Source organism: Eulemur rufifrons, chromosome 7, assembly GCF_041146395.1.
Source record: "Eulemur rufifrons isolate Redbay chromosome 7, OSU_ERuf_1, whole genome shotgun sequence".
Classification (NCBI taxonomy): Eukaryota; Metazoa; Chordata; class Mammalia; order Primates; family Lemuridae; genus Eulemur; species Eulemur rufifrons.
The window spans coordinates 104,695,636-104,717,451 of record NC_090989.1 but is presented as its reverse complement, the minus strand read 5'-3'; the positions used below and the strand labels follow the sequence as shown (position 1 = coordinate 104,717,451).

Here is a 21,816-nt window from a genome sequence, read left to right as displayed (position 1 = left end):
CAATGAGAATAACAATAGTGGCATTGTAATATAATAATTGCAAAGTCTTCTCTTTTGTCCGTCTAATTAACCTCACCTTCTGTCCTAGCCTCCCACTTCAGTTGTGTTCCTACTTCTAGGGCCTTTGTTCTGGCTGCTGCAGGCCTATTGGCCTCATTCAGTTTGATCTTTCCATCCGTTGGTTCTTTATACTCGTTTCCCTCTTCCTGTCATCCTCTATTCACAAAGCCAAATTCCACTGGTTCCTTTTGTCTGCAGGAGCTCCCTTCTTGTTTTCTTGCTACACTTCACATTCAATCCCACCTTCACATTCCCCCACATCAATTCCAAAATTTATAAATTACCCTGGATTGTGCTCGCTTCGGCAGCATATATACTAAAATTGGAATGATACAGAGAAGATTAGCATGGCCAAATAAAAAAAAAATTACCCTGGATTAATTGCTGAATCCAAATCTACTATTTTTTCCCTTCCTTTCACGTCCCAAGTACTTTCTCTTTATTCATTTGGTAGCTGTTATCATCTCAGTTGTTTTATTCCACCTTCCATTTTATGTTCCTAAAGATAGACCAGCTCTTCCCGCCTGCTCCCTTCTTCCCAGGGTCATCATAAGCATTTTTGTAACTAGTCTTCCTTTCTCAGAGGTTATCACAGTCCCATCTTTTAAAGAAGATGCTGTCACGCTATTTCCTCTATCCCAAGAGCTCAGTGCTTGACAACTAGATAATTTCTCGAGCCACAGTAAAAGTACATTTTAACCTTAAACTTTTTCTGCCCTAAAATGGTATCTTTTTTTGCTCTTCTACCCTTGCCACAATTATTTTATTCAAATTGGTTTTTTGCTTTTCTTGAGACTAGTGACTTCTTTAAACGAACCCTAGTGCTCTTATATTCAGCCTTTCTCTCCCAAAGATAAAGAACAATCTTCATACTTGGTTGACTAAGTGAATTGCTTCATAAATCCTCTAGCATACTGTAATTCCCTCACCCCTGAAACTAGAGGGGAAAGATATAAATCTAGAGTCCAACCCGTTTGCATTTGCTGCCTGTACTCTAACAGACTTTATTCTCAGCCAGGTCTGTGGCAAGTTAAAGATGGCCTTGAATTCTCTGATATCCTTCTCCTCAAGAGACTGGATGTATGTCCCCGTCCTACGAATGTGGATAGGTTCTGTGCCTGCTTTGACCAATAGCATGTGGTAGAAGTGATGCTGTGTCAGTTTCTGGGCCTGGGTCTTAAAAGACTGATAGCTTCCACTTCTTTCTTGGAAGACTCACTCTTGGAACCCTCAGCCACTCTGTAAAAAAGTCAATCAGCCTGATAGAGCAAGCAAATGGAAAAGACTGAGGCTACACTGAGAAGAAGGGCCCAACTGAGCATAGCCTTCCAGACATACCTCCTAAGGCCTCAAGCATGTTGGAAAAGCTCTCAGGCCAGACCAGCCACCCACTGCATAACACTGAGTAGCCCCAGTGAATTCAATGTCACCTAGAGCAAAAGAATCACCAGGCCATATGGCTGATTCCCAGCCACTTGAATTTCCAAACTACAAAGGTAGGTATATATGTAAAATTGCATATGTATATGTAATATCTATGTATAAAATTATTACTGTCTGAAACCACAGAATTTGAGGGAAATTTATAATGTGATAATGTATGAAAAAGCAAGATCTTGTGAGCACAACCAAAGCAACACCACTCATGCACAAATAGACGAAGTTCATTTGTTCCTCAGTGATCTTAGAATCAAGTATTATCCTTATTTTACAGATACAAAAAATAGTAATAACACTGTGGGGTCATATAATATAAGGTTAAGAGTGTGAGCTTTGGAATCAGACTATCTATGTCAAAGCCCACCTTGGTAACTTACCAGTTGTATAACCTTTTGAAGCTAAATTGAGCTTCAGATAGTGTCCAGATGAGTATGTTACATTGAATTATAGACCATTAAAAGTAGAAGGGATCTTAGGACCATCTAGTCCAGTGGTTTTCAAGCAATGCTCCTGGCAGCCCCCTCAGGGCAGAAGGGAAGAGAAGAGAGTAAAACTCAACCTCATCTCGACTCTCTTGACCAGAGCCAACTACCCTTTTATGTGTTTTATGAATTAGGCTTCCAGATAGAATTTTCCTAAAAATATATTGCTGCTGAAGCAAAATAAAATAAAACACTAAAATATATACATATGTTTGTTTTAAACTAGTAGCCAAAGCCCTGATTCAAAGATGAGGAAAGTGTCAAGGAAAGTGACTTCTGCCTGGAATCCTCTTTCCCATTCTCTTCAGAAAGTCTTGCTCATTCCTCAGGTCTCAGTCTACACTTTCTTCAGAAAGATTTCCTCCACTTTGGATGTCTACTTCTACCGCCATTCCTATGGCTTTCCCAAGTGCTTACTGTTTCATTTCATCACCTACAAGATGCACGTTTTTTTCATATTTTAATATTTCTGAAATGAGGATGCATCATATGATTGATAACATTACCAGGTGGCAGTCATGACATAGTTTTGTGAAAACTTTCTACTGGGAGCTTCTGGTGAAATCAAAAAAAACACCAAAGTTTCTGAGATTCATTAAAATGCAGGTTCTTTGTAATATAATTGCATGTTTAAATATTTGTGTCTTCTACTGGACTAGAAGCTACAAAAATACAACCATGTCTTTCTCATTTGTCGTTATAGCTCCAATCCCTAACACATACTACATTCTCAGTGAATGTATGTGGGATTGCTCAAGTAGAATTTACTTCCTGTCCTAAGAATTAAGAAGTTCATAAAATGTTTAAATACAAACAACAACAATTCTATCTCTTTATAACTAAGGCCTGCATTTCCAATGGGCCAAAATCTTTTTATAGATTAGATATAATTACTTTAAGGTTAGTTGAATATTTGACAGAGATAAGCACAATATAGCAAAGTGAGACTGGGATCTTCAAACACTGCAAGTGGTTTTGCAAATTGGTGTCAACTTTTAGAAAGCAGTTTTTTCAAATTTTAGTAATAAGGAACATTTGGATTGCACATCTTAAAAATCTGACTCTGATTAACTTAACAAAAAGAAATATTAGAAACATACTTACTTAAGGAATAATTGAACTACTGAAGAGCCATTGTGTGTGTGGAATACAAAGACTGGGGATGCACGCCAGGGTCACCTGGACCTGGATTCTGAAACATGGTGCTACTCAAAAAGAGTGTGGTGGGGGGAAGAAGAGCCCTCCTGTGATACTCAAAAAAGGTGTGGAGGAAGGGGAGGGTGACTCTTCTTTAGTGATGCCAGCTAATAGAGAAGGAATGAAGGGAATAGAAAATCACCATTCCACAAGCCACAGTTTATAAATTGATTCAGGCAGGGATCATCGGTTATTATTAAAACAATTGCCTGTGATCCTGTTTGAGAAAACTATATAATCTCACAGTATCATTCCCACAAATTACTTAATAACTATAGAAAGAAGAATATATCTTTACAATGGAAAAGTGTAGCACTTACCACCTTGAGCAGGTAATCAAACTTAGCTTTACCAATAATGGGACACTTAACATTATTTGCCTCTTGATATGATAGAATAATAAATAAAAAAATCACCTGTGTAGTATTCTTGAATACTACTTAATATCATTTTGAGTTTATATATTATATACTACATAATAATCTAGAATACTACAAAACATTATTTCGTTTTTATAGTAGAAAAATTTAAGTAGAAAAGAAACAAAAAATGCATATTTGTTTTTTATATTGAAGTTTCACTAGTCAGTCATAACAATATGAAATATTTCAGTAATTTTGCATATTCCCTCCCTGAAAATACATTAACATCTGAAAATATTTGCCTTCTCAGCTCTTTTCTTCCAAATTGCTTTATTCATCATCATCTACATACATGCTTTGGGAAAATGTTTGGAAAAAGACAAATCCAATTGACACTAACCTAGCCACTTTGACTTTAATAAATAACAGATAACTAAATAATTGATATTGCACATTCATCTCAAATTACAATATTAATTTTAAAATTATGAGTGTGTTCATTGCAGATTAATGTCTGAATAGTTTAACAAAATTGTTTTCTACAAAGTACCACAGAAAACAATGACTAACTGAGTGATTTTGTATCAATCTACCCACTGAGAACAACTAGAAAAACTAAATTAAATGTAAAATATATATTGTTGAAGCATCTAACAGCTAACAAGCCAGTAAGAAATTGCAGAGCCAAAATATGGGTTTGGAAGAAAGCCCAGAATCCCAGAATGGTGAGTCTGACATCTGAGATGCTTTTTCCTTAGGGGAGACTGTTGATTTTAAAAGTGGCTGCTAAGAGTCTGAGAAGTTGAGCATAGTTTTGAGCATAATCCAGAGGCTACTGAAACAAAAAGTGGGATTCGGGGCTTCATCAAAGAGTAGATACCATGACAAACACCCAGTGCTTTGATTGGGATATGTAAGGACTGCATTCTAGGAGTTAAGGTGACAAAAAATAGACCAGTTCTAACAGAGACTAAAGTCAGGTTTTGAATCATTATTGTACCTAATTGAATGAAAGTTTATCTGGGTCTGCTAGTTCCTACCATAGCTGCTTGTTAAAAGCAAAAGTAAATCTCTAGAAGATGACATCATCCACAATTTTAAAATATCTCTAAAAATTTTCATATATATTGCCTGGCACTCGGAAAAAAAAAAAAAAAAACTGGGCATATGAGAAGACAGCAATTGAAAATGAGAAACCAAAAGAAAAAAAAGACCAACTCCAGATAATGGGATTATTTAATATAATTTAAAATAAGTATGATTAGAGTTTTCAAGAAATTTTTTAAAAAGGTTAAGAATTTTAGTAGAAATTTTAAAACTATAAAAAATAATCTAATGAATGGATTTAAGAGCAAATTAGACAAAGGTGAAAAGAGAATTAGTTAACTGAAAATTAGTTAACTGAGATATATATATATACAGATGCTGCCCAACTTGCAATGGGGTTACGTCCTAAAAAACCCATCATAAGTTAAAAATATATTAAATCTAAATGCATTTAATACACCTAACCCACCAAACATCATAGCTTAGCCTAGCCTACACTAAACATGCTCAGAACAACTACAGTTGGGCAAAATTATTTAATGAAAAGCCTATTTTATAATAATGTTTAATACTGTACACAAATGGGCATTTTATAGACATAATGGGGTGCAAAAACACAAAACACAATATTCAAAAAACACTGACAACACAGTACACGGTTGTTTACCCTTGTGCTTGTATGGCTGACCAGCTTGGTCCTGCTGCCCAGCACTAAGAGAGAGTATTGTACCACATATCACTAGCTTGGGAAAAGATCAAAATTCAAACTTTGAAATATGGTTTTTACTGAATGCTTATCACTTCTGTGCCAATATAAAGTAAAAAATCATAAATCAAACCATTGTAAGTCAGGGATCATATGTGTGTGTGTGAGTGTGTGTAAATATACATGTAGCACATGAGATAGGGAAACAAGGTATTACTTATGATTATTTATAATTCCAGAAATAAAGGAAATAGATAACCCAGCAGAAGCAATACTTGAAGACTCAATGACTAATAATTGTCCAAAATTGACAAAACATGTAAGGCCACAGATTTAAGAATCCTTACAAATCCCAAGCAGAAAAAAAAATAAAAAGAAAATTGCACATAGGTATGTCAGTGTAAAACTACTAGAAAATACACACAAAATGAATATCTTAAAATCAGTAAGAAAAAGTCATATTATCTTCAAAGGAACAACAATGGGACTGATAACTGATTTTTCAATGAAAACATTGGTATCTTGGAGGCAATGGAGTGATATCTTCAAAATTCTTTAAAAAAAAAGACTGACAATTTAGAATTCTATACCCAACAAAAATATCCTTCAGGAATTTAAATAAGGAAATAAAGACTTTATAAACACAAAAACTAGAATTAATCACCAGCAAAACCACCCAAAAGGAAATACAAAAGGAATCTTAAAGAAAAATGATTCCTAACACAGGGCATAGTGGCCTGTGCCAGTAATCCTAGCTCTCTGGGAGGCCGAGACAGGAGGATTGCTTGAGGCCAGGAGTTTGAGACCAGCCTGAGCAAGAGTAAGAGCCCATCTCTACAAAAAATAGAAAAATTAGCCAGGTGTGGTGGCACACGTTTGTAGTCCCAGCTACTCAGGAGGATCACTTGAGTCCAGGAGTTTGAGGTTGCAGTGAGCTACGATGATGCCACTGCATTCTATCCTGGGGGACAGAGTGAGACCATGTCTCAAAAAGAAAAAAACAAAAGTTTCCAGATGGACACTTGAAAATTCAGTAATAAATGAAAAGTAATAGAGAGGACAAATATGTGAATATATCTTAAGAAATATTAATCAAATAATAAAATTATAATAAAGTAATAATGCTTTATGAGGATCAAAATTTAGAGAGAATTATATGCATCTATGGAAAGTCCTCAAAATATATAAGATCATTAAACAATAAAAGGTTTGAGAAAATGCAGTTTATTAAAATTCGTCAAAAACTAATACCGGCCGGGCGCGGTGGCTCACGCCTGTAATCCTAGCACTCTGGGAGGCCGAGGTGGGCGGATCGTTTGAGCTCAGGAGTTCGAGACCAGCCTGAGCAAGAGCGAGACCCCATCTCTACTAAAAATAGAAAGAAATTATATGGACAGCTAAAAATACATATAGAAAAAATTAGCCGGGCATGGTGGTGCATGCCTGTAGTCCCAACTACTCGGGAGGCTGAGACAGGAGGATCCCTTGAGCTCAGGAGTTTGAGGTTGCTGTGAGCTAGGCTGACGCCACGGCACTCACTCTAGCCTGGGCAACAAAGTGAGACTCTGTCTCAAAAAAAAAAAAAAAAAAAAAAAAAAACTAATACCTTCTAAAAATTTTATCACTTTAGTAACAGTAAACTAATGAAAAATTCTTACCTAAACTATTAAATTTATAATCATATTACAATCCATTTTCATCACATTTCATCACTTTTAAGTCATTTCTTAGACTTAAAAGGAAAAAAATCCACAATTTGCCAAAATTTCCAAAGTCCTGCAAAAATTTTATTTGTTTAATTATAATGACACCCTCAAAGGCATAGCTATTCTAGGGGTGAGAGGTAACTTATTCTTTCCCCAAAAACTTAGCTGAAAGGTTCACTAATAATCAAGGCAGATTAATAACAGAAAGACTTATTTACCATGCGCATAGGGAGAATCCCAGAGTGATTACTCAATACCCCACTGGGATCCAGATATTTTTATTCACACCTTATAGAGGGGAGGGGGAAAATAAGGAGTACAGGTAATTCTGTTTAGGGGTGACAAATGGTACTAGGGAGAACAAACTGATGGAGGAAACAGATTGGCTTGTAAATTAACCTGAGAGACAGGTATTGTGTTTAAAATAATTGGGGCAGGTCTGGTTGCATTCTTGGTCTTTTTTCCTGCAATATATTGAGATGACAGGGAGAGGAATCTTTTGATTAGTCAGTCTGATTTATGCAGATGGAGGGAAAGCCCCTTCCAATGCTTTTTGATCTCAAAGGGCCTTTAATTCAAAATACTTTTTATATCAAGGAATCATCTTTTGGGGTGAAATTTCCTGAGCTCTTTTGCTACCCTCTTTTTTTTTCACTTTAAGAATAAACATATATTTCTAGCACATGATGTTTAGAATGAGTCCCTCCTCATGAATTGACAGAAAGTGTATCTTGAGTCTCCTACTTGATATTTTTAAGCCATCACTGAATGTCTTTAGACAATAATTTGCCTATAAGCTTTATGCTCATAGAGATTATATACATAAGTGAGAGTAGAACTTATATGTCAACTATTAATAACAATAATCATTTTTATTGATCTGCTTTAGTGTACCACTTCACCTTATAATTTCAACCCAGACTCAGTGCTTTTACATGATGTCTTATGGTTTTGCAAGTACCATACAGGATGTGGCAAAGGCCAGTTTGGCTACAAGGGGCCCAAATTGGGATGTTAGGTGAATCAGAGGGGACTTGATAGAGTTAGGGGTAGGCAAGTAGTAGAATCCAGAGAGTTTCAGTTTATGCAGTGCAGGCAGGAAGTAGACACCAGCGCAGAGTCTAGAATCTAGCCCATAGGGAGCAAGAATAGAATTGCTAAGCCAGGATGGTAATATCTGATCCAAATCCACAGAATATTTTGTTCCCACTTTGTATAGGTAGACTTAGGTTCATAGTCTTTCACCATCATAGGAAGCCCTGACAACATAATAATTACTAGGAATATTTTTATCCTCAAGCATAAAACAGCTGGAGAACTGAAAAATTTGGAATTGGTATCTTTGAGATTTTCAATTCTCAATCCAGTTTTAAATTCCATTTCTGTACCCTTACTTATTAAAACTCTTTTGGATGTATCTAATTTTTGGCATCTACATAACCCACATGATATTGGCTCTAAATGGTTAAACTCCTGAGCTTCTGTATACAGAAAAGATGTTTAACAGACTTAGACAGGAATTACCATGGCATTACTGTTCTTGCCCAATGGGGGATCTTTTTCAGTTCAAACTCATACTGCAAATTATTTTCCCATCACAAAAATAAGTGAAATAAAGCCCCTAACATCACAACATGTGTATAGAATACAGAGGCAATAGAGAGTATACAAAAAGAAGCTAAAAGCTACAAGCCAGCAAATGAAAAGAGAAGTCTATGTTTCTGTACTGACAGTGAACTCAGAGCAATGACAAATTTTTAAAAAAGAAACCTTCTATAATTGGTATTTAAGGCACAGACTTAAAGATATAACTTTCCTGGCACAGACAGGAAAAAGACAGGAGACATATGCAGAACAACACAGACAACTCAAGAAGAGAAAACCAGATCAGAGATAAGTCTTTACCTCTACTTGGCTAAAAGATTCAGCAATAACTTAAAAAGGGAGATGTGAATATTAATTTCAGTATTGGTTCATTATTCATGCTTTATTTTTAACTCCACAGAATGCTTTTTATAGTTCTCATTTTGAAATATAAGTTTAGTCATTTTCAATTAATTTCTCTTTTTGCTGCTAAAACTAGCAGCAACCCCTCTAGCCATTGGTATAGATAGTTAATAGGACAAAATGGACTCACTTAATTATTTTGATCAAGACACAGCTGCCCAGAGAGGCAAAGAAGGTAAGCAAGCATACTTTATCATACACATTTGGACCATTGTGGTGGAAAACAGAGAACAGTAACACAGGTTATTCAGGTGTGTCTGCAGGCTTCTCCCAATTGCACACTAGGTACTAGACTTACAGGAACTAAATTAATTCCAATCTCTACCAAATGGGGTTTGGCTTTGGAGATTTTTTGTTTGTTTTTCCTTAGCTCTCCTTTGAGCCCATGTTCACTTCGAGCTACCTTCCTCTGGCTTTCCTCCTCTTTATGAAAAATACTGGTAAGCTGTCAGATTGGAGTAAGTTGAGGAGCATATGGGAGATGCAGAAAAAAATAAGGAGGGAGTGCAGATGAGTCTCACTGGACATTTTGTATGAAGGGAGCCTTAAACCTGGTCTGCTGTACTATGCTGCTTAAGGCCACGCAAAATGACAAAACGTCTCTGAAGACTCAAAGGTACACTCTTTTTTCTTTTCTTTTCTTTTCTTTCTTTCTTTTTTTTTTTTTTCTGCATTTTATGTACTCTTCAACTTCTCACTCTAATATAGAAACTGTAGACTTTGGAAGAATGAAATTGTTGTCAAACCACAGCATAACAGGGAGAGAGCCAGGAAAATATATACCTGATATCTCTCTTTTCTCACTGGCTTGCTCCAAAATCAAAGGGAACCTGGACAATACAGATCATAGAAATTAGTTTCCTATGGAGCAGAGTGGCAAGAGTGCACAGAGAGAGAATATTCACCATTCTTTCCCAGTTTTTTCTGTAATTTTCTGACAAGCCTTCTCAATGATAATTTCATTTTCTTCTGTTGGACCATTAAATATTGGTTCATCATAGTCCTTAGTCCTAGGCCATCCTGTATTTTCACTCTACACCTACTGTGTGGAGAGCTCATCTATACTTACAGTTGCAATTACCACCTATAAGCCAATAATCCACAAATGTGTAAGTCCAACTTAGACCACTGTCCTAAACCTGGGACCTGTAAAAAGAAAATCGGTCTCAGGGCCACCCTCCCCAACTCCTTATGCAAAAGAGAAGGGAAAGGCCTCAGGTACCTGTGAAGAACAGGCACCACAGATCATTCATCAAGGACCGACCATGCAAGGACATGCAAGTTGTCTAGCACCTAAAACTAAATCCTATTCATTTTCACACTAATAACGAATTACTTTATGGGTAACAGAACTGGAAACAAGACAGAATCAGGCATTCTTCCACCCACCCAGGGATATCTACATAATTGATACTTCCTTTACTCCTTTTTTGCCTTATTTTATGGAAAATATAGATTTCCAAGGCCTCACCAGAATGTAACCACTTTGCCTCATCAGCCCTCCTGAACCCCTACCCCTACTCCTTTTTCTTTCTCTCTGTCTGCCTTTAAAATGCTCAACTTTCTCTTTGCAAAAAAACAGCCACAGCTTGCATGCAGTTCAATGTTTTTCCTGGATGCATACTCAACTTTAGCTTAATAAACCTCCATTGATTGAGATTTTTGCCTCAGTCATTTACTTGAGTCAACAGATGTAAATATACAAGTGCCTCCTGGGCATTTCTCATTCAATGTCTCAAACTCAACATATCCACAACTGCCTGCATAATCTTCTTCTCTAAATGAGACCTGCTTCCAGTATTTCCCCTCTCCTTGAGTGACTGCAGTAATCAGAATGTTCTGAAACCCCAGAATCTTCTCCTTCACATTCCATATGCAATACATTACTATGCACAATGGATGTGCCCTGGAAAATCTCTCCAGCTGATCCACTGATCTACCACCATTTATATCCACCATCACCAAGTCCCAGGAGTCTTCATCTGTTCCAGGACTACTATTGCCTACTGAATTTCTAACTCTACTCTAATCTGTTTTCAACTTTGCTGCCAAAATGATCTTTTAAAATAATCATAAGTTTAGTCACTTCACTGTCATGCTCTACGAAAAGCCTTTAATCATTTCTTAGTCTATGATCAGCATCCTTATCATGATCTGTAAGACTTCTTCCAAATCCTCCCCCACCCCCACCTTCTTCTCACTCTCTGTGCTCTTGTCACACTGCCCTTTCTTAGATCCTGGGAAATGCTGAGCCCCCTCCTGCCAGAGGAGCTTTGCACATGGCTCCCTCTGTATGAAATGCTCTACTCGCTGCCACTTCACTCCTTTGGCACATAATTCCAACTCATCCTCCAGATCTCAGCTTCTAACAGAATAGTCGCCCCTTCTCCCATAGATATGGAAGCCTAAAATTGAGAGTGGAGAATATGTAACAGAGGGAATGGCCCAGAAAAAAAAAAAAACAGCAAAAATGTTTTCTGTCTCTCACCCTTTTCATAACTAAAACCAGCATTCCTGTCTCGGGCCAGCAGTTGGGCAGGGCAGGGGAGTGTCTTTTGTTCTTTGCACTGCAGGAGATGGCTCAGAGAAACCATCCTGGTGGAAGTCCAGGTGGCAGAGGTCCCAGGAGGTCCTGGCTAGCCCTGTGTCTGGGCTGGCGGAAGGTCCCATCTGATTCTGGAGATGAAAGGATCAGAACCATCAATTGCAATTGAACAACAATACCCTGAACCTGAGAACCCTCCCCTTAAAAGCTCTGTATTTTTGCCTATGGGGGAGGAATTTGGTACTTTGAGACAATAGTCTGCCATTTTCCTCCTTTGTCAGCAAATTAATAAACTTCTCTTTCCTTCTCAAACCACTTGTTCTTGTTGTTCTGATGCAGCCTCAAGGACAAGTGCTGAGCTTTTGGTAACAAGCTTAGCAAGCTAGCATTTTTCTGGAAGAAAGACTTCCTACCCTCTCCCCTCAACCCAGTATACTCTCTCATAGCATTATGTATGTTTGCTTCATAGAACTTACCTTATTTCTAATTTTAAATATATTGGGGATGATTATTTGATTAATATCTCCTACCCTCAGTACATTATAAGGTCCATGTGGACAGGACTGTGTCCACTCTTGCTTACTACTGTACTCACAGCACTATGCCTAGAGTGTGGTATGTGATCAACAGAGATATTTGCTAAATGCCGGTGGAGATAGACGACTTGACAAGTGAATAAATGAGTGAGTGCCTGGGAATAGTCAATGCAAATCCTACAGCTGGAAAGTACTGTCATTCCAGCTGGGAGGTCTTGGGTGGAGGCTAATAGTACAAGACTGAGACATGAAATAGAATGTAGAAACCAAATTTTTAATGATTTCAAGATTTGTGTAAATCAGAAAGTCTATTCAAGTAATCCCTTGGGTGGGCCCTGCCTCAAATCATGCTGGGACCTCAGCACCCCAGGCCAGAAGGAAAGAGGAAGAACCCAGGGCCTGAAAGAATCTTGCCTACAGCACTCATTAGTGCAGGGCCCGCTGTGAGGAAAGGAGCTCAGGAAAACAGTCCAAGATGCTGAGATTAACGCTTGGGCACTGGCTTGGGCACACGGAGTTGACAGAGATGTTAACACAGAGTTCAGTCCCTATTACAAAGAGTTGTCCTGCAGGGGCTTGCCATACCTGTCAGTCAGCTGGAAAGACTTTCCAATCAGATAACACACACGAGAGCCTGGAGAGAGGAGGGAAAAGAATCCGGTCAAACTGGCAGTCTTCTACATGGCTGAGTGCTCTCTTTGCAGGGAAACCATTTTGTGCATCTTAATGTTCCACACACCGATGCCAACATTCTTTTTTCCACTTCCAAAATGTCTTGGAGCTGTCATGTAAACCCGGTCTATAATTCAAAATAATCAGCAAAATTATTTTTAGAAAGAAAACTCACTGCTTCATCTTTTAATCTAAAATGAATAAAAGTAATTAAGAAACTTGTTTTGGAAATAGTACAATGACTCCTCTGTATCTGAATATATCATGCTACCATGAATGAGAAACAAAACTTGCGTATAACAACTGCAATTTGGTAAGGTTGAATTGTTAGCCTGAGGAGCTGCCAAGGATATATGGAATTAGGAATTTTTTTAAATGCCATGACTAGTATTCTCTAACACTAGATAAATTGTGTTTTCTCTATCTACAAAAAAAAGTCAAGACTCAGACTCCCTGGCAGATTGAATTTTGTTTATTTGTTGTTTTTGTAACTTTTAGAGCTTTTTTCCATTTTTTAATGTCGATGGTATTCCCACCTAAATACAACTATTTTCAGTTCTTTTGTAGTTCCTGACTGGATGCATGCAGCATGCATACAAAGAGTGAAGGAAAGAAAGAACAGACCCAGGAAATGCCTTTCCTTGGAGGCATGATAATGCCAAGGCTCAGACTTGACTTTGCAGTTTTCCAAACTTGTCTCTGTTTCCATTGGCAACTGTGAAATACAACCAGCAGAGTGTTTCTCATTTAGATTGCTTTGCCAGTAGGTTGCATAATTAGATTGAATGTGCTTAATCTTTCTTAGAGCTAAAACATGGAAAGATTTCATTTGATGAAGAAAAAAACAGTGGAAAGTATTTAAAGTTGAAGCATTTGTGGATTTCTAACATCAATACATAATGTTCTTTCCTGGTTTGGTTTCAGAAGTTGCACACTGGAACTGCTGCATCTAATGGTGAGGTTTGTAGAAAAATTTGTTGTGGTTGTTTCTTGCAATCAGAGCCAGAATAAAAAAAGAATTACATCATAGTATCTCTCATTATAGAGTTAGGGAAAGAAAACAAATCTGTCCCATTGAACAAACCTTTTTTGAGGACCTATGATGCCAAGGCATCGGGTTTGGCCTGATGGGGGAGAAATGAACCAAAGTTCTGCCTCTGTGAGTTTGCAATCCATGAAGGAAAATTTTACTGTTAAAAATAATAAATAATGTAACAGTGGCCATTTTACATGTTTTAAGATTGTCAAATAAATACCTTTGTGCTGACAGGATCAGAGAAAGTATCAGTTGAGCTGAGTCTTAAAATAAATGAACAAATGAACAGAGGCAAAAAGCACAAATGCCACACATTTCCTGCCCTAGTCTAAAATTCCACTAAAACAATGGTCAAAGTATCCATTTTGAGAATAGCAAGCAGCTTTTCTGAGTGTTTTAAACTGTATTTATTTGTTTATTATTTACAAGTAAGTTTAAATACCAGAATTGGTACTAACAGAAAATACTCTGAAAATCACCTAAACCAGTACATAGACTCCCATCCTTCAACACAAGTAGAGAGGTAAGTTTTGTTTTCTCTTAAATTTTACAGTTACATAACTATATTTTTCACTGCAGGTAAGGATTAACTCAGGTTCAAAAATGCTAGTTTTAAAAGCTTTGCTTATCCAATTTTCATCATTCCACCACCTCAAATACTTCCTCTTCCACATATGTAATGTGTACTTACCCCCTATTAGATACCATTTCTGCCAAGAGGCTGAGGGGTTCCTACTCTCTTTAAACCTGTTCTTCCCAACACATAGTCTTTCCTATACACACATACATATATATATACACACACACACACACACACACACACTCATCATGGAAGAAAGAGCAGCGCTCTGCCCCTAGACATCTTCTTATTGTCATGGATCTATCCCCTGAAAGCCCATAGGAAAATGCATTATCAAGAGGGAGTGTGTGTTAACTTCACATCCTCTGATAAGCTCAGATTTATAAAATCACCCTTTGATGACCGACTCCAAATATGTGTGTGTGTGTGTGTGTGTGCGCGCGCACATAGGATTCTTGGGAGTGGGACCAAGGCATCAGGATTTTGACAGCTCCCAGGGAGATTCTAATGCATTAATACAACCAAGAAAGCTCCAAGAGAATGGGACCATGTCTGTCATTCTGTCCTGTTTGTTCACTGCTCTATCATATCACTAGCTTCCAACATAATGCCTGGACATGGTAGGCTCTTTTAAAAATGATTAATTAATAGAAATAATTAATTGACTAGTGTGATAGAAAAAAATCTCAGTAGGGTAGGAACAATCATTCCTACCCTATTATGAAAAGTCTCATAATATAATTCTTCTGACCCAATCAGTACGCACTCCACCACTGCTGCAGCTAAGCGTCACTAAGGACTGCACAATGTTGGAACTGGAGCAGCCTTAGAGATCACTTGGCCATTGGCTTTCAGCTGGTGCTCCTCCTTAAAGAAAATGAAAATATTTTATGCCAAAATATACTTTTTTGACATATTTTCAGATGGCTGTTCAGAGAGCCAACAAAAAGAAGTAGCCCTGCAAAGCTGTCTTTTGTGGGGAGCTTTACATCTGCAGAGAAAATTTGCATTGATGCAGTCAGGCTTTTTCAAAGGGCCTTCGCTTGTCAGATCTAGGAAAGATTAACTGAGAATCTGACAACTTTAAAGATCTGAAAGAAACATTTGTCATCTATTCTCTCTGAGGACTGCTACCTGGTGAGGTTTTATCTATATAACAGGACCACCTTTTCTATCTAGGCATCCTCTTCTCTCTCCCCCACAATCCGTCTTGCCATCATAACCAGTTTGGGACCATGCTCTGACCCCCACTCTCTCCATAACTTCAAGATGGCATATAAGCATCTGTACCCCATTGGGGGTTTGAGAGTAATTACTCTGCGGTTCTCCCGTGTGTATATTAATAAATTTATATGCCCTTTCTCCAATCAACTGCCTTCTGTCAGTTGATTTTTCAGTGAACCTTCAGAGAGTGAAAGAGTTCTCCCTTGGCCCTATACCGTGAAGTTCCTTAGGAGGACCTCAAGGGCAGCTCAAGGGGATGAGGAGAAGGCCAAGCAAATGGGGGTCCAGACTCTATGCCGTCTTTCCAAGAGAAGCTCTGCTTTTATTCCTTCATGCAGCGGCTGCTTGTTGAGTACATTGAGGGCATTTTGCCAGGTTTGTGGTTACACTACGGATACAGGAATGAGAAAAACAATTGCCCTTCTTATAACTCAAAATTGTATGTGTATTACTTGTTGAGTTCTACATAAGATTTCTTTTGAAAAATTGTTTTGCTTTCATAGATAGATAGATAAACACAATAAAGGCCTACTTCCTCATTTTATAGCTAGAGAAATTGAGATTAAGTGAATTATGGAATTCACTTAATAAAAAAATCGGCAGGATCAAGACTAAACACTTCTTCCTCTAACACCAAGCCCAATGGTCTATCCATTTAACGTTCCACATTTTAGAAGTAGTGGTTCCATGAAAGAGCTGAGACTACATGCAAGAACAGATTCCTAGCCCTACTAACTCCCTCATGAAAATGGAGTCATGTAAAAAGGGAACTAGCTGCAGCTCAGTATTTTTGTCAGTATGACTTTGGTTGCAAGTAACTAAAAAAAAAAAAATAAACTCATACTGGATTAAACGATACAAAGAATTTATTGACTCACATACCTGAAAATCCAGAAGCAGCTATTATTTTAGATTTGGTCCAGTGATTCATACAAAGTGAGCAGAATGTGGTTGGTTGCTGCCTCTTATTCCTCAGCAATGTTTCCTAAGTGCTAGCTGCATTTGCAACAGGCATTCTCCTTGAGGTTTCTAGAAGGTCTCCAAGCTACATGTTTCCAGCAGAAAAGAGAAGTTCTGCTTCTCACAGTTGGAATCCCAGAACATAGTCTTGTTGATCCTGACTGGCCCAACTCATCTGTTCCCATCTGGGCTAGGTTACTATGGAGGAGCACAGGGGGCTTCACCCCAAAATATGGCTCCCTTGTATAATCAGTATTTTGAATTAAAGGCCCTTAAAGATCAACAGATGCTAGAAGAGACTTTTCTCCTATCTACAAAAAGACAAGACAGACCCACCAATGAGAACAATTGTTTTTCCTTCTCCCACTTCCTGTCTCTCAGTCCTCTACCTCTCCCAATGCACAAAATGAAATTGTTCTCTGAAGTTCCCTTAACTGCCTAAAGTCCAGACTTATCAAGGAAGAAAAATATTACTGCTGGTCCCTTCCCTGAGTTTTCACTAACTGAACTCATATCTCAGGAAGAAGGACTGAAGTCTGTCAACAAACCTGGACAGACATTGTCTACTCTGCACACCCAACAGACTTTGTCCCAGGCCATTGTATGTTCTTCAAGCCCAGTGAATTCCCCTAAAGATCATTTACTACCCCCCTAAAATCATCCACACTTTCCCTAAGAAGGTGGGTATATAAGCACCTGTACCCCATTGGGATATTGGGCAGTCTTTCTGTGACTCCCACCTCCCTATGTATACTAATAAATTTGTATGCCTTTTCTCCATTAATCTGACTTTTGTGAGTTGCTTTTTCAGTCAACCATGAGAGAGTGAAGGGGAAAGTTTTCCCTTGGCCCTTACAGCTGATTGGTCCCCTACAGCTGCTTGGCTTTAGGTGACCGGGGGCCATAGCACTCCAAACGTGGCTGGGAAATTTGAAGGATTTTTAGAAAAGAGGAAGGGAGGAATTGATGGAGGAAAATAACAAATGAATACACTGTACTTGCTATTCTAAGGTATTGTATCTGAATCTAACTAAGCAGCTCAGTCAGCCAATGAGAATTCTAATGAGACAGCTAAACTTTTAGAGTTTCTTAAACATTTAAATACGAACACCAAAATATTAATAGTGGTAGGGTTTCAGGATGTCTATCTTTGTTACAATATTATGTATCATTAAAATTATCTATAAAGTAATATTTAAATAATCAGTGTAAAAAAGTAACAATGCACATTTGACTCTTGAACATCCAAAGGCACTTTTTCTTGGTTAAACAGTAGGTAATAAATAAAAATTGTGGACTTATTCCCAACCTTGCCTCAGAAGTAAAATAAAATTATCTACTTGTTCCTGAATGCTAAATAACCACAAGCAAAATATGCTATTTTTGCTTAAAAGTATAATTGATAAAATGACACACTTGGTATGGATGCTCAGTTGTTGCTTCTAATTACAAATATTTATATTTGAGCTTGTGCTTTTTTGATGTGTTGACATAAAACAATTTGTTTTGATACGGCTAACATGGAACTTACACTGACCCCTCCCCCCACTGACAGCATCTGCTATCTCCCCTTATTTCTGAAATTATAACATTTCTGAAATTGTATGAATTGATAGAAATTATTTTATGTGTGTGTACAATGATGAGTCGTTTTTAAATTTTTACTTTATTTTATTTCTTAGGCTTAGAAAATTAAGATAAATATTTTCTTAGGCCAACAGTTCAAATTTGAGAAAAAGTATCATTAGCTTCCATAATTTTTGTGAAGGTATTTATAATAATGTAAATTACAAAGAAGATAACTTATTCTCATTTTCCCCTGCTTCCTATCCAACCTGTTTTCCTCTTAAATTTTTATTGTCACACGATGACTTTAAAAAGTACCTTTCATAATCTTCATGCCTCATATGCATGAGCGGCTGGCTAAACTGTAGAGTACACGAGTGCCTGGGGAAGCCTAGCACAACTCATGGAAGAGCATACCCAGGAATGTCCGTTCACTATTTGGTTGACTGTATGGCTAAGATGTAATGATAGTAAGCACTGCAAATACAATGTGCTTTGCGTGTCTCAACACATTTAAAGTTTCACAATAACCTTACAAAGTATTATCTTAATTTTACAGATGAAGATTAGTTGACACAAAAAGGTTACTTTGCTTGGGAAAATTCTATTCTAAATGTCAGTTTCTATTCTCATCTACCTAGTATGATTCTCTCAGATTATAGAAAATCGGTTCACAACCCTGCTTCTCATGAGATACACAAGATTTTTTTAATAGTGATTATCGTAAAATATAAAAGACTGACAATAGCAACTGTAGGCGAGGCTGTGGAGCAACTGGAATTTCCTTACTTAGCAAGTAGAAATGTAAATTGGTACAACCACTTTGAGAAAAACAATTTCATCTAACAAGTTATTTGGCGTGTTGTAAGTAAACTAATAGATTACCTTCATTGTTTTGATTTTTAGCTATTTGATTTGCAAATAATATCTGGTTCTGAATGGCTCCTTTGAGCTATCAGACTCACTCTGGCTGGCACCCCAGGAAAATGGGTCTTCCACCCCCTCACCGCTGATCCAACTTCTTCCCAATCCTCCCTGTTCTCCTCTTAGAGTTGATTTGCTGTTTACTGCCCTAAGCTCCTCCAGACCTGATGCTTAAAGCCAGGACAGCCTTCCTTTTCCTTCTTAACTGTTGCTTGTGTGCTCCCTCCAGCTCACTGGCTTCAGATGTTCTGGGTGAAACTTTCTCCCATGTCCTTACCTTGGTACAACCCATCCACGGACAGTGTTTCCTTGGGATCTACCTACCCCATGGTTCCAGATCTCCCTTCTCAGAACTCAGTTGCTGAAAAAAACAGCTAAGTTTCACAGCAATTTCCTGGCAATACTTCTTTAATAACAAGGATCATCTGCCAGGCTTTATGTGAGACCTGGATATGCAGCCTATTATTTTGGGTCTAGCACAATCTCTGGCCTACATAAGCTACTTAAAAATGTGTTTAATTGTATTAAATATCACAGTGTCTCATCAAAATTATATATAAGTCAATTTTTTATGTTTCTTAAAAAACTGGTGTGCTGTTTTTACATGAAAACTCATCCTGGGTGGTATATATAAATACAAATTATTTGAAGCTGTTTTGTAAATTAGAATAAATGTCATGAAAATGTCAAATAGAAAATCAAGCACAGGGTTTTTGTAGGAGCAAACTGAGAGAAGTATAGCAATTTTCTGTCTAACAAAAGAAAAGAAAGAAAAAAGACTTATAGGGTAGTAATGATGTTACCACACTCTTTAGTTCTTAAACTTGTTTCTAGTAGTTGACTCAAAAAGTTGAGGAAAAGAGTAGGAGTATTTATTTTAAGATGTCATTGTGAAGTATTATTTAATAGATAATAACTACCTAGCAAAACAGCTTTTAAAAAAATCTTCAGAAGAACACACAAAAGCCAAGGACACATTACTGATACAGCGTTCTGCTCAATGTACTCTTGCTGCCACAATCCCTGTGTGCTTTGATGTCCAAAATAAAATTTGTATATACCACCCACCTTTATATGCACTAGACCCAGGACCTTTTAAAGAGATTTTACTCTTCTGTAGACCACACAAGATTTGTGTCATTTTTCTTCTATTTCTGGAGCAGAGATAAAATAAATTATTTTTTTCCCAGCTGTTACTTTTCCATTTATGTAGATAAGGTACGTGTAACTCATTTGAGGATTCTCAGCCTCCTAGAAAATAATGGTTGTTCTATGTTACAATGTGTCACACTGTGGAATAAATATACATATTGAAGCAAGTATATTGGTTAATAGTTTTGTGGTTGTAAGCGAGAGAATTCAACCTAGCATATGCAAAGAAAAAAATTGGGTGAGTGGTGGAGTGGAAAACTGATTTCCTCATGAGACTCAACAGGTCAGGGGTACCCTCCTAACAGGGGGAGATCATACATGGAATGACTGTGTCTAAGAACTCAACCCCATCTGTATGGTTCTCTCCATTCCTTGGTTTTGCTTCACTCTGTATACATTGGCTTCATTCTCTTCTGCTATAGATGGCTTTCTTCTTGCAGCAGGAGAAGGAGAAGTATGGCTACAGGTAACTCCAGGTTTATATTATTCTAGTCAGTTGAACTCAGAGAAAAAGAGAGGACTTCTCTTTCTCCCAGGGCCCACATACACAATTCTAGGGCAGTATAATGGAATCTAGCAGTTCTTGATAGGCAGATACACAAGAAATGCATGGGGTGGAGGAATATCAGTTCACCAAATGAAGGGCCTCTGCGGTGACTTGAAGATATGGGTAAGAGATAATGGCCAGATAAAAGCAACAGACGCTCTGAGTAGCAGTGTAGCAGATACTTTGGGCATCCACCCCATCTCCTCTTTATATGGTTCTAAGTTCACCTGTCACTGTGGTAGATGGTTTCTGACATAGACAGCTTCCCCTCTCAAGTCCTTGGCTCTTCCCTTTCCTCTGCCTGAGGGCTTTCTCTACGTGGTGGGAACTTGCCCCACCACAGACAGTCACTACACAAAGTGTTAGCGAGTTAACCTCCAGGGATGGAGTCAATCTTCACCCAGCAGGGGGTGGGGCATGGTAGGCAAAGTCCCAGCCAGTAGGACAATTCCAATGAGATTGAACTGCAGTTGCCTACAAAGGTAGCTGGTTTATTAGACACTTTTTATTGGTTCTTCTCCTTTTCCTTCTCCTTCTTCACTGCCTCACTTAGCTGCTCGGGTTCACATCCCAAAGAAACCACCTCCACCCAAGTCCTGTGTCAAGGCCAGCATCAGAGGGAACTAAAAGCAAGAAGATCAGCTTATCTATTCAATTGGTCATATAATATTTGTATTAAACACAAGGAATATAACAATAAACAAGATAGGTATAATCTCTCTGAGAAAGGATGGCAAAGAAATTTAATTTCTACTTATAACTGCTGCTATATTATTTTTATGTGTATTCTTGGTACCTTCCTTAAAATAAGGAAAATGATTCATTACATAGGGTTACCTTACTTGGTATAGATATTGGCTATAAAAGAAATTTATTTTTAAATATTTAATTAATTTTTGTACATACATTTATGTTTTATTTTGTCCTACATTATAAAATTAGAGTTTGGGTCCCACTCAAAAACTTTGTCCCCAACTCCAAGAATAAACCAAATTTAGGGGTGCTATAAATAGAGTCAGGCCCAGCCTCTCTCTTATCCCATCTTTCTCATCCAATTTGTTGCCCTT

General features: G+C 37.7%; 1 pseudogene; it reads left to right on the top strand.

Moving 5' to 3' along the window:
• Positions 1-352: 352 nt before the first annotated feature.
• On the top strand, positions 353-413 carry LOC138388894 (U6 spliceosomal RNA; annotated as a pseudogene).
• The last annotated feature ends 21,403 nt before the right edge of the window (positions 414-21,816 follow it).